Genomic DNA, 9,945 nt, shown 5'->3' on the forward strand with positions numbered 1-9,945 from the left:
GAGGGGAGCTGGATCTTCATCAGATGATTCACAAATCAGGCCTGGTAGCAACCCCAAAGAATAGGATCCTTTGGATCCCACAGAATTGCAGTGCAAAACAAAAGAAGAAAGGATTAAACTAATTCTGTGTTTCAACTAGTTTTGCATAAATAAATGTAAGGTTAAAAACAGGCTGCTCCTACTGAGTGCTCAACAGGCTACATACACAAATTACCCAAGACTGAATACAAATTACAAGTGTGTGTGTTAATACAATGCTTTGCAGAGCATCCTTTTCGATCTTGAAAAGCAGCATTTTTTATCCTACCTAAGAATCGAGACTGCTATTTAAATACAGGGTTTTGCATTGTAATGCTTATATTATATGCACATATTCTGCCTCTTTCAAAGGACAGGCAAGTACCAGCTAAGGTTTACTTCACAACTCCACTCACAGGCTTCCATAAACATTCACTAGCTGCACTTGGAACCCCACAACAAAAAAATTACAATCCTTGCACGCAGATAAAAGCATGCAGGGTTGGCTGCACTTAGCCTCATAAGAATCTCCTTTTTTCCTCATAATGAAACCATTTTTCTCAAGGGCACAACAGTTTAAAGTCTACAAAGCTCTCTACTCTAAAAATTAGAGGGGGCATATCTTTATTATAACCTGTTTCTAAAACTTTAAGTGATTCACTTTTACACTTTTTCTTTCAATAAAACAAGCGGCAGAAATCAACATAAACGAAGTTCCCTCTTCTCTCTGCTATGCATTGGTTTGCAGAGGATTGTCACATGGATGGACCATCTCTTTCTAAGATGCTGAGTTTAACAGATTTTCACACTTTACCTATCTCATTTCTTTTCCTTGAACAAAATGGGCTCTGTGCTTCCCCATTATACATAAGCAGATCTCCTCTAGAAATACTGTCCTACCACAATCAAAGTAATGCTCACATAAAAGCCACATTTTGAATTGCTTGTGCACCATGTAACAAATTAATCCTAATTTTCAGAGCAGAAGTTAGGAACATGTACCTGAGCTATCCTGAAAGCATTATATCTATATATATATAGCATGATATCCTGATCCTGATCATCATTGTGTCATTTGCCAACAGCTCCAACTGGTAGATCAGGACAACTGCAATGTAACCTCAGAGCAGTAAATCCATCTCAGCAGTGGCGTATTCACAAAATCATAAAGATTAGAAAATACCTCCAAAATCATCAAGTCCAGCCTTCAACCCAGCACCACCACCATGGTCACTACTAAACCATGTCCTCAAGTGTCACATTCCACAGCAATTTCCCAGCATCTCTACATCTCCCACACCTACCCAAAAGCTGAAGGCACTGAATTATACTAGCTGTGGGTTTACAACAGCATTTAACAAAGATGAGTTATGAGATACTAAGTAACTCTACAGCTTGTAAATATTTTATGGACAGACGTTTTTACACATCTTTGCCATGGGAACCAAATAAAACCGACCCTCAGGAATTTTAAAGTTTCAAATGCTTTAATTCAACACCAATGAATAGTTTTGCCATAAGGTACAGGGCAATAAGATACCCATTCTGTGGTCTCACCATTAGGTCACATATCCTAATTCTTCTGTAGAATTTGGACACATCCAAATTCAACAGAAGGGCTGAAAAGGAGCTGCTAACCCAACAAGCCCTCATCTCAAATCGTTTTTTTATCCACATAGCCACCCATATTATTCACTTGCTTCTTTAATTTAATTTAAGCTAGTAGTATCAAATCTAAATGCTGCAATACAGATTTACAGGAAGTATACCACTGAAAAATAAATGGTATCAGTACACTAAAGGCAAAGTCATGTGGCATTCAAATGATGAAATTTAACAGCTGTTGGGCTGCTGTTCTTGACACCAATTGACTAGTACCAAGAAGGTGCCAGCTGATTTCAGCATCCACTGGATTGCTAACAATCAGCAGTCTTTATGTGTCCAAAGTGCTCCTAAAAGAACAAAGGATTCATGTCACAGATCTCAATATGAAGCAAACAAAGGTTCCCGCTACAAATGAACAAAAGCTATCTTGAGTACTTAAAAAAGAAGAAAAGACTGGGTCAAAAACCAGCCATGGGTGTGACACCAAAGATGCCTCTAACATGGGCTTTACTATCACATACTTTCTACAGTATTTACTTCCAGTTGGCAGAGGAGAAGAAATTCGAGCTCTACTTCAAGAGAACAGAGAGACCAGAAAGCATTTCTTTCCCACAACACACAAAAGACTTTGCATGTATTCGACTACAGAAACGAAATAACAGTAAGAAGATACCAGGTTACCAACTACAAAAAGATAAAAAGAAAATGAAAAGGTAGTTTTCAGCAGTACCATGCAAGCAAGTATTGACAGGAAGAAAAAAAAAAACTTTTAAAACTCCATTAAACCTCTCTTTTCCCCCCTCCCCGCAAAAAAGCCCTACACATCAAACAAGCCTTAAAATGCATCTTTTATCTCAAAACTACTTCTTACATTATTATTTCTGTTTAGGAAAAAGTGGTTCAGCTGGCAGAACTAATGGTTAGCAACAGGAGACATAAACTATATAAACATCTTTCCAGTAAAAGGGGAGATGGAAGGAAAAAACAGAAAGAGAACAGAGCCTGGATTATCAAGTCAACCTCATTCCACTAATTCAACACAGCCTTATTGCTGCTGGAGCTTGGAAAGTTCCATATAGACAAAAAATGAAATCCATTACAGGTGTTAAACAGTAAAAAAAACCATTCTGATCTTGTAAAACAAATAAGGGAAATCAGGTGTCTGTTATCAAACTCACTTTAAGTTGAGGTGAGGTTTATAACTAATTATTGAGGGTTTACGATGGTAACTCTGGCAAGATATTTAATGAACTTTCTTAGTTTACATTCATTCAACAATTCCTGGATTTTTTTTAATTACAGTGAGTGGATCCAAAGTCAGTATTTCACACTTAAGATGACTTGCTAACAACAGTAAATGGAACCATGAAAAACAGAACTTCACCTTGAAGGCTTTCTAAATACAATACTCAAAGAAATAAGTGGCTTTTTTGTAACTCCTCACAGATTTTGCACAGTGCTACCAAAAGGTGTTACTTCCTCTGGAGGAACCTTAGTTATTGGCAACAGAAAGTGCACTTATCAGTAGCGGGCCCACAGGAACTGCTACCCAAAAGACCATTCTTTCCTACAAGGGCAACTTCATTTCCAAAAACCCTCTCACCAAACACAATGAGGACCCCACAACCAACATTTCATGCAACTTCCTTCATTAGGAAACAGCCTTTAAATCATTGCATTTCCAACCACAAGCACACAGAATTAGTAGACAGCTTCCCTGATCTATTCTTTTAGATTTTTCTCCCTAAATTGCCAGATTACTTAGAAATGTCTTTCTGTCAAGACCTGGCATTCCAAGAGAGCATGAACCAGAAGAGTGAGCTGAGGAGCCAGGAGAATTACCAGCTGATGAGAAAGCCAAAGTACAAGAGAACAGCACTGGTTCAGCCCCACCTTGCTATCAGGATAACCTGATTTTTTTTTCTTCAAATGTTTGACAGCGCTGTTGGAGCACCAGCCTCACACTGGAACCATGGAAATGCAATGGTCCCAGTGGAAAACAAATTACCGAAATGGTAATTGTTTCATCATGCAGACAACTGGTATTATAAAGTCTGGCTCTTAGTTATTCCCAGCTCTGCTACTGTGAGTCACTTGGCCTCTACCCATGTTGGATGAAAGGAACTAAAATCTGCCTTCTCTAAAATAAGTTGTGAAATGCTAACAATCAAGCATCATGAAACAAGACACTAGAGCAGAGAGGTAGCAAGAGGAACACTTATTCAATCAAGGTCTGGCTCTTCCTGCTCATTTTCAGGAAATTTTGAAGCCTCAGAAGAGCATCTTGCAGAACACTGCAGAATCCTCACTATAACGTCAAATCCATGATCCACACACACTGAAACAAAAATGTTAGCTTGAAGGAGTCTTCAAATACTTGCATTTAATTAAAAAGTGACCACCTGTTCCACTTATGATTCAAAAGTTGTCAGATTGAGTATTAACAGCTTCTAAGCCGTTTTCTTGGAGACCAAATATCAAAAGGCACTGTAAGACTGAAGCCCACATGCTATTCTACTACTCAGATCAATTTCTGAGCATTAGAGAGACTGTGTGGTCAGATTGATACAAAAACCCTGAACACCTTCTTAAAAAAAAAGGGATATTGGGTGGAAGGAATCATTCTGAACTTAAAGTTGACACACTTTATGACCATGGGCAAGCTCCTCGACCTCCTGGAGCAGTCAGAAATGCATCTGACAGAGTGTCACTGCAACACCTGCGCTGCTGAGCCGCATCTCATTTCCAGCCCTGCATGAGTAATCCGTGTGTGCCCCAGCTGCAGGGAGCCAGTCACATCCACAGAAAAACTGCTACAGGCTCCATTCACGCTGATCAGACACGGGGAGAGGCAACACGAACAAGTGGGAATGGGCAAAAACAGATTTAAATTTGAGCCCTTAAACAGTAAGTGACGAGGTATCAGTCACCCAGCTCAGCTCAGAGATGTACTACATCAGAGAAAGCAACAGCACAGGCTAATGTTTACACCATATGCACATTTTGATTTACAATCCCTTTCATCCAGTTCTCTTTTTGCTCAAAATTGCACATTTGTGGACGTTGTGTTCTAAACTTCAAGTCACAGACTCAGAACTGCATTATGCATTAAAAACCTGGAACAAAGATGTGACAGAAAGTACGAATTTTGTGGTGATTTGTGTTCCTCAAGTTCCCTGTAATTAATTTCTGCTGCCACAGATTCCAGTATCTTAAGTTTGGCTGCTCCTGAGTTAGAGTGATAAAGTTAAAGGCTGAACTCCCATTCATGTGCTGAACATTTATTTTGGTTCTGGAAAACCAAAAGTTGTTTCCTTTCCACATAAGGTCATCTCAGAGCATTGACACACACTGTACCACACTTTATCTCAGAGCTGTTTCCCAGTACTATGCCTGTCCCCCCCTCTCCCAGTGCTGCTTCACTTTCTGTTCCCCTCACCACCCATAATGCTCAAGGCAGAAAAGATGAATTCAAGTTTTAGTAATTCTTTTTCAGAGTACAAGTTACACACTGGCAATTACAGTAATTAAATCTTTTACTTTGATCTAGTAAATGTGTTATTAAATCTGCTGCTCAGTTTCTGTCAATGGTTGCAGTTTTCTAAGCCATTCTGTCAACTGCAGATAAAAACACAGAAGCTGAGATTGACCATAGACCCAATTCTGTCAAAAAAGTACAATCAACACAAGTTTGAAACGTTATGGACAAGTAACAAGTAAGTTGCTTGAAACTATTTACTTGTTTGAAAAACTTTCCAAAGCTTTCATATCACTAGATAATTGGTGGTATTTTGGTCAGAGGGTAACCAGAGAGTTGGATCACTCAGTGTGCAGCCCCTTCACCGTGTGGTACGTAAAGACCCCCCATCTCATTAACAGATGTTTCAGTGAGATGTTGATATACAGGCAGGTCAGAGATGGCACATACATCCTCAGTGGTTCAGGGAGTTGATGTGATAATAATACACAAGAGAAAGGGAAGAAAGTGAACAGGATCCAGGCAAAGAATCCTACATTTTAAAGGTAAATATACAGCAAGGAGAAGGAGGTCAGGACAGCCAAGGCAATTATTTCTTGTTGCTCTGATTGAGTTACGCCAACTTATCTCCCTAATGTTTGATGTTCAAAGCCCCTCATGATTATCCATATTTACTCTTTGTTCACTCAACCTTAACTTACCCCATTAATTCCACCCCCTCCACAGTGCCCATTTGTCAAAGGCACCAAACATCCTTCCTACCTCCTCTTTATCATCTAGAGCAGGGCAACATTTTCTGTGCACCGTGACCACCATTCTCAACTGCCTTGTGGGTGGCTTAGGTTCTTTCCCATTTCCTCTCCCTCCACAGCTCCCAGCTTATGGCACCCACTCCTGGTTTGTGCTCCAGGAGTCCCTCCAAGCAGGCAGAGATGACCAGGCTGCACTGCCACGCACATCATGCATCTGGATGTGTAAGGCCACAGTCCTCCCTTCTCCTGACTTCTCACTGCACCTCTTTACCAGCCACTGGGCTGGAGAGCAAACAGAAATAGTCAACACACTGCAATTAAAGAGTGTTTCAAAATGAGTCAGAACTGCTACCCTCATGTACTCAAGCAGAAATACCACCTGCCCAGACGCACACAGCGCCTTCCACCACCCTCTGCGGCCCTGCCCTCAGTTCCTCAGACAGAGCACCAGTGTCCCTGGCAAGCCAGAACCACAGAAAACTGCTTTTATTGGCTTTTAGCAGCCACATAACCACCCCTTTTGGAGCTTGCCTGGACAGCACCAGCCTCATCCAGATCACTAGAGTCAGAAAATGACTCTTAAGAATGACTGCTGCTGGACAGGTGAGTTCCCCACACTTCCTCTGACTGCTTTGCTACTGTGTATATATATATATATTTATATATAGATATGTAGGGGGATGTCTGGGTTTAGCAAATACATGACAAGCAACTCACTGTTCTCCTGAGAGTTTGGTACAGACCTATCTCCACCACAGAGGCCAACTTTCCCTCCTCCAGGGCAGTGGGGAAAGCTGTGCTGCCCCAACTGCCTGGTTCCCAGCACTTGTACCAAGGAACAGCAATTACAGGTGGTAACTGGGGCAGGAGAACCACACAGTTGGGAGCTCATAGGAGCACCATGCTCAGTTTCCACCTCAAGGTCAAACATTACATTTTTAATAGACTTAAGCAACATAACACGCTTTAAGAGAAATGTTTTAAATGTACCATTTGTTTGCTGTTCCAAGGGAAGAGGCATTACTGTTTGTACTTAAATTTTTAGCCCTTGCCTGTAAGTGAAGTATTATTTGGTCTGATGCTTGACAAGTACCTGAGAAGATCTAAAACTGAATAAAATCTCTGGGAGGGGGAATTAAAATAAATTTTACATTTTTAAAGAGATGCTTAAGGGTTCAAAGATTTACTTATTCGTTCACTTTTAAAAGCTAGAATTACTTGTCAGGGAAAAAAAAAAAAAAACCAGCAGGACTGACTTCTGCCATCTTGACATGCAAGTTTTTTTCAGCTTTTGAAGTGTTGTTACTTTGTGCTGGTTTAAAGTGTGTAAATAGTCACAGCCACGACCTTGTTTAACTAATTGCAGTTATAGTTTCACCAAGGTACCTACAAACTTTAAGGCAAGTCGCCTTGTTCCACGATTAACAAAGTAAAACATAAATACACTTAGATACTACTTAACAAAGGGGGAAGCAATATAACCCTAAGATAACTCAGAAAAACAACAACAAAAATCCCAAGTCTTTCCGAATGTGACCTTTGTTGTCCAATAACCTCCAGGCAAAGAAAGTTACTGGAACGAAGTACTGGAGCGGGGGAAATAGTTAAAATATTACAAGTCTGCTCAGTGCGTCTTTTTTTCGCTTTTAAAAAGGAACAAGTAGCACAGTTAAGTTTTATATTCCCCTCTGATGGCTGTATGGCTCGGAGCCACATCTGCAACCCATTAGACGTCAGGAGCTCAAGGGGAACCCGGGCTAGATACGCAATGAGCAACTTGAGCGTCTTTCCCATACGAAACACATTTTCCCACCAGAGGAACACACCATCCTAGGTAAACAAAGACGCAAAGAAACCCCTGGAGAAGCGCACAGCTGGAGCCCCCGCACCCCTTGTTTTTCCGAGGGGTACCTTCCGACAGCTCACACGACTTCAAAAGTCGTTACAGGAAGAAAACAAAAAGGGGGGGAAAAAAAAAAAAAAAAAAAGAGAGGAAAAAAAACCAAAACAACCAACTAAACCCCGAGGCACGTTACAAAAGTCCCGGGAAAGACAAAGCGGCCCCGAGTTGCTCCACGGATCTTTGGGGAGTTTCGCCCCGCGGGGTGAGGGCAGAGGAGAGCGGCGGGGCTGGGGCAGGAGCAGAAGCGGGAACAGCGGCGGCAGGACCAGCCCTGAGGGGCGCAGCCCCCGCCCGCGCCCCGGGGGCTGCGGGGCCGCTCCCGCCCGGGGGCAGCCAGGCCGGTACCGCCCCTCCCCGCGGCGCCGGGCCGCCCCCCGCCCGCACGGCACCGCGCTCACCTGTGCGAGGCTGGGCCCCTCGCGGCCTCCCCGGCGGGGGCAGCGGCCGGGGCATGGGCGGCCGGAGGAGCCGGAGCCGCGGGAGCAGCCGGAGCGGCCGGGAAGAGCCGGGAATGTCACCGGGGCCGCCGCGCCGTCACTTCCGCCCGCCGCGCCGCGAGCGCCCCACAGCGACCCCGCGCGGCCGGAGCGGGAACGGCGGGAGCGCCGCGGGGCTGCGGGACAGCGCCGGCCCTGTCCCCGTGTCCCCGTGTCCCTATGTCCCTATGTCCCCGTGTCCCCGTGTCCCCGTGTCCCCGTGTCCCTATGTCCCCGTGTCCCCGTGTCCCTATGTCCCCGTGTCCCTATGTCCCCGTGTCCCCGTGTCCCTATGTCCCTATGTCCCCGTGTCCCTATGTCCCCGTGTCCCCGTGTCCCCGTGTCCCTATGTCCCTATGTCCCCGTGTCCCTATGTCCCCGTGTCCCCGTGTCCCCGTGTCCCTATGTCCCTATGTCCCCGTGTCCCTATGTCCCCGTGTCCCTATGTCCCTGTGTCCCTATGTCTCCGTGTCCCCGTGTCCCTATGTCCCCGTGTCCCCGTGTCCCTATGTCCCCGTGTCCCTATGTCCCCGTGTCCCTATGTCCCCGTGTCCCCGTGTCCCTATGTCCCCGTGTCCCTATGTCCCCGTGTCCCCGTGTCCCTATGTCCCTATGTCCCCGTGTCCCTATGTCCCCGTGTCCCTATGTCCCCGTGTCCCCGTGTCCCCGTGTCCCCGTGTCCCTGTGTCCCCGTGTCCCCGTGTCCCCGTGTCCCTATGTCCCCGTGTCCCCGTGTCCCCGTGTCCCCGTGTCCCCGTGTCCCTATGTCCCCGTGTCCCTATGTCCCCGTGTCCCCGTGTCCCTTTCCCCTTGTCCCCTTGTCCGTGTCCCTGTGTCCCTATGGCCCTATATCTCTGTCCCCTGTCCCTGCCCCTGTGTCCCTATGTCCCTGTCCCTGTGTCCCTGTCTCTCTGTCCCTGTCCCTCTGTCCCTGTGTCCCTGTGTCCCTGTACCTCTGTGCCTGTGTCCCTGTCCCCGGGTCCCTGTCCCTTTATCTCTCTTTTCCTGTGTCCCTGTGTCCTTGTCCCCATGTCCCTGTATCTCTGTCCCGCTGTCCCTCTGTCCCTCTGTCCCGCTGTCCCTCTGTCCCTCTGTCCCTCTGTCCCTGTCCTCCTGTGTCCCTGTCCCCGTGTCCCTGTCCCTGTGTACCTATCCGTGTCCCTGTATCCCTGTCCCCGTGTTCCTATGTCTCTGTATCGCCGTGTCTCTATGTCCCTGTGTCCTTGTGTCCCCGTGTCCGTGTTCCCATGTCCATGCACCTGTGTCCCTGTGTGCCTGTGCCCCTGTGTCCATCTGTCCCTGTGTTCTTGTGTCCCTGTGTTCCCGTCCCGCTGTTCCTGGGCACCTGTGATCGTGTGTCTCTATATCGCCACGTCTCCGTGTCCCTGTGTCCTCGTGTCCCTGTTTGCTGATGTGCCTGTGTCCCTGAGTCCCTATGTCCCTGTGTGCCCGTGTCCCCATGCTACAGTGTCTCTGTGTCCCTGTCTCTATATCTGTGTCCCTGTGTGTCCATGTCCCTGTCACTGTATCCCTGTGTCACTGTTTGTCTGTGTGTCACTGGGCCACCATCACTGTCCCTTGTGTCACTGTGTCACTGGCACTGGGTGCCTGTGTCACTGTCACTGCATGCCTGTGTCCCTGTGTCAGTGTCACTGTGTCTCCCTGTCCCTGTCCACCTGTGTCTCTGCCTCTGTCCCTGTGTCAATGTCACTG

The 9,945-nt window shown here is 45.9% G+C and overlaps 1 protein-coding gene across 3 annotated transcripts in view; it reads right to left on the bottom strand.

Annotated features, from left to right (window-relative positions):
- Nucleotides 1-8,301, bottom strand: part of ARK2N (arkadia (RNF111) N-terminal like PKA signaling regulator 2N) — a 47,136-nt gene extending 38,835 nt beyond the window's left edge. For 2 of the 3 annotated variants that reach the window (XM_058865413.1, XM_058865414.1), the window contains exon 1: nucleotides 8,155-8,276. The gene's annotated coding sequence lies outside the window, so the exon portion shown is untranslated. Of the gene's footprint in view, nucleotides 1-8,154 lie in introns of all 3 variants that reach the window. The other variant, XM_058865415.1, reaches the window with a different exon arrangement.
- Nucleotides 8,302-9,945: the final 1,644 nt, after the last annotated feature.

Source organism: Poecile atricapillus, chromosome Z, assembly GCF_030490865.1.
Source record: "Poecile atricapillus isolate bPoeAtr1 chromosome Z, bPoeAtr1.hap1, whole genome shotgun sequence".
Lineage (NCBI taxonomy): Eukaryota > Metazoa > Chordata > Aves > Passeriformes > Paridae > Poecile > Poecile atricapillus.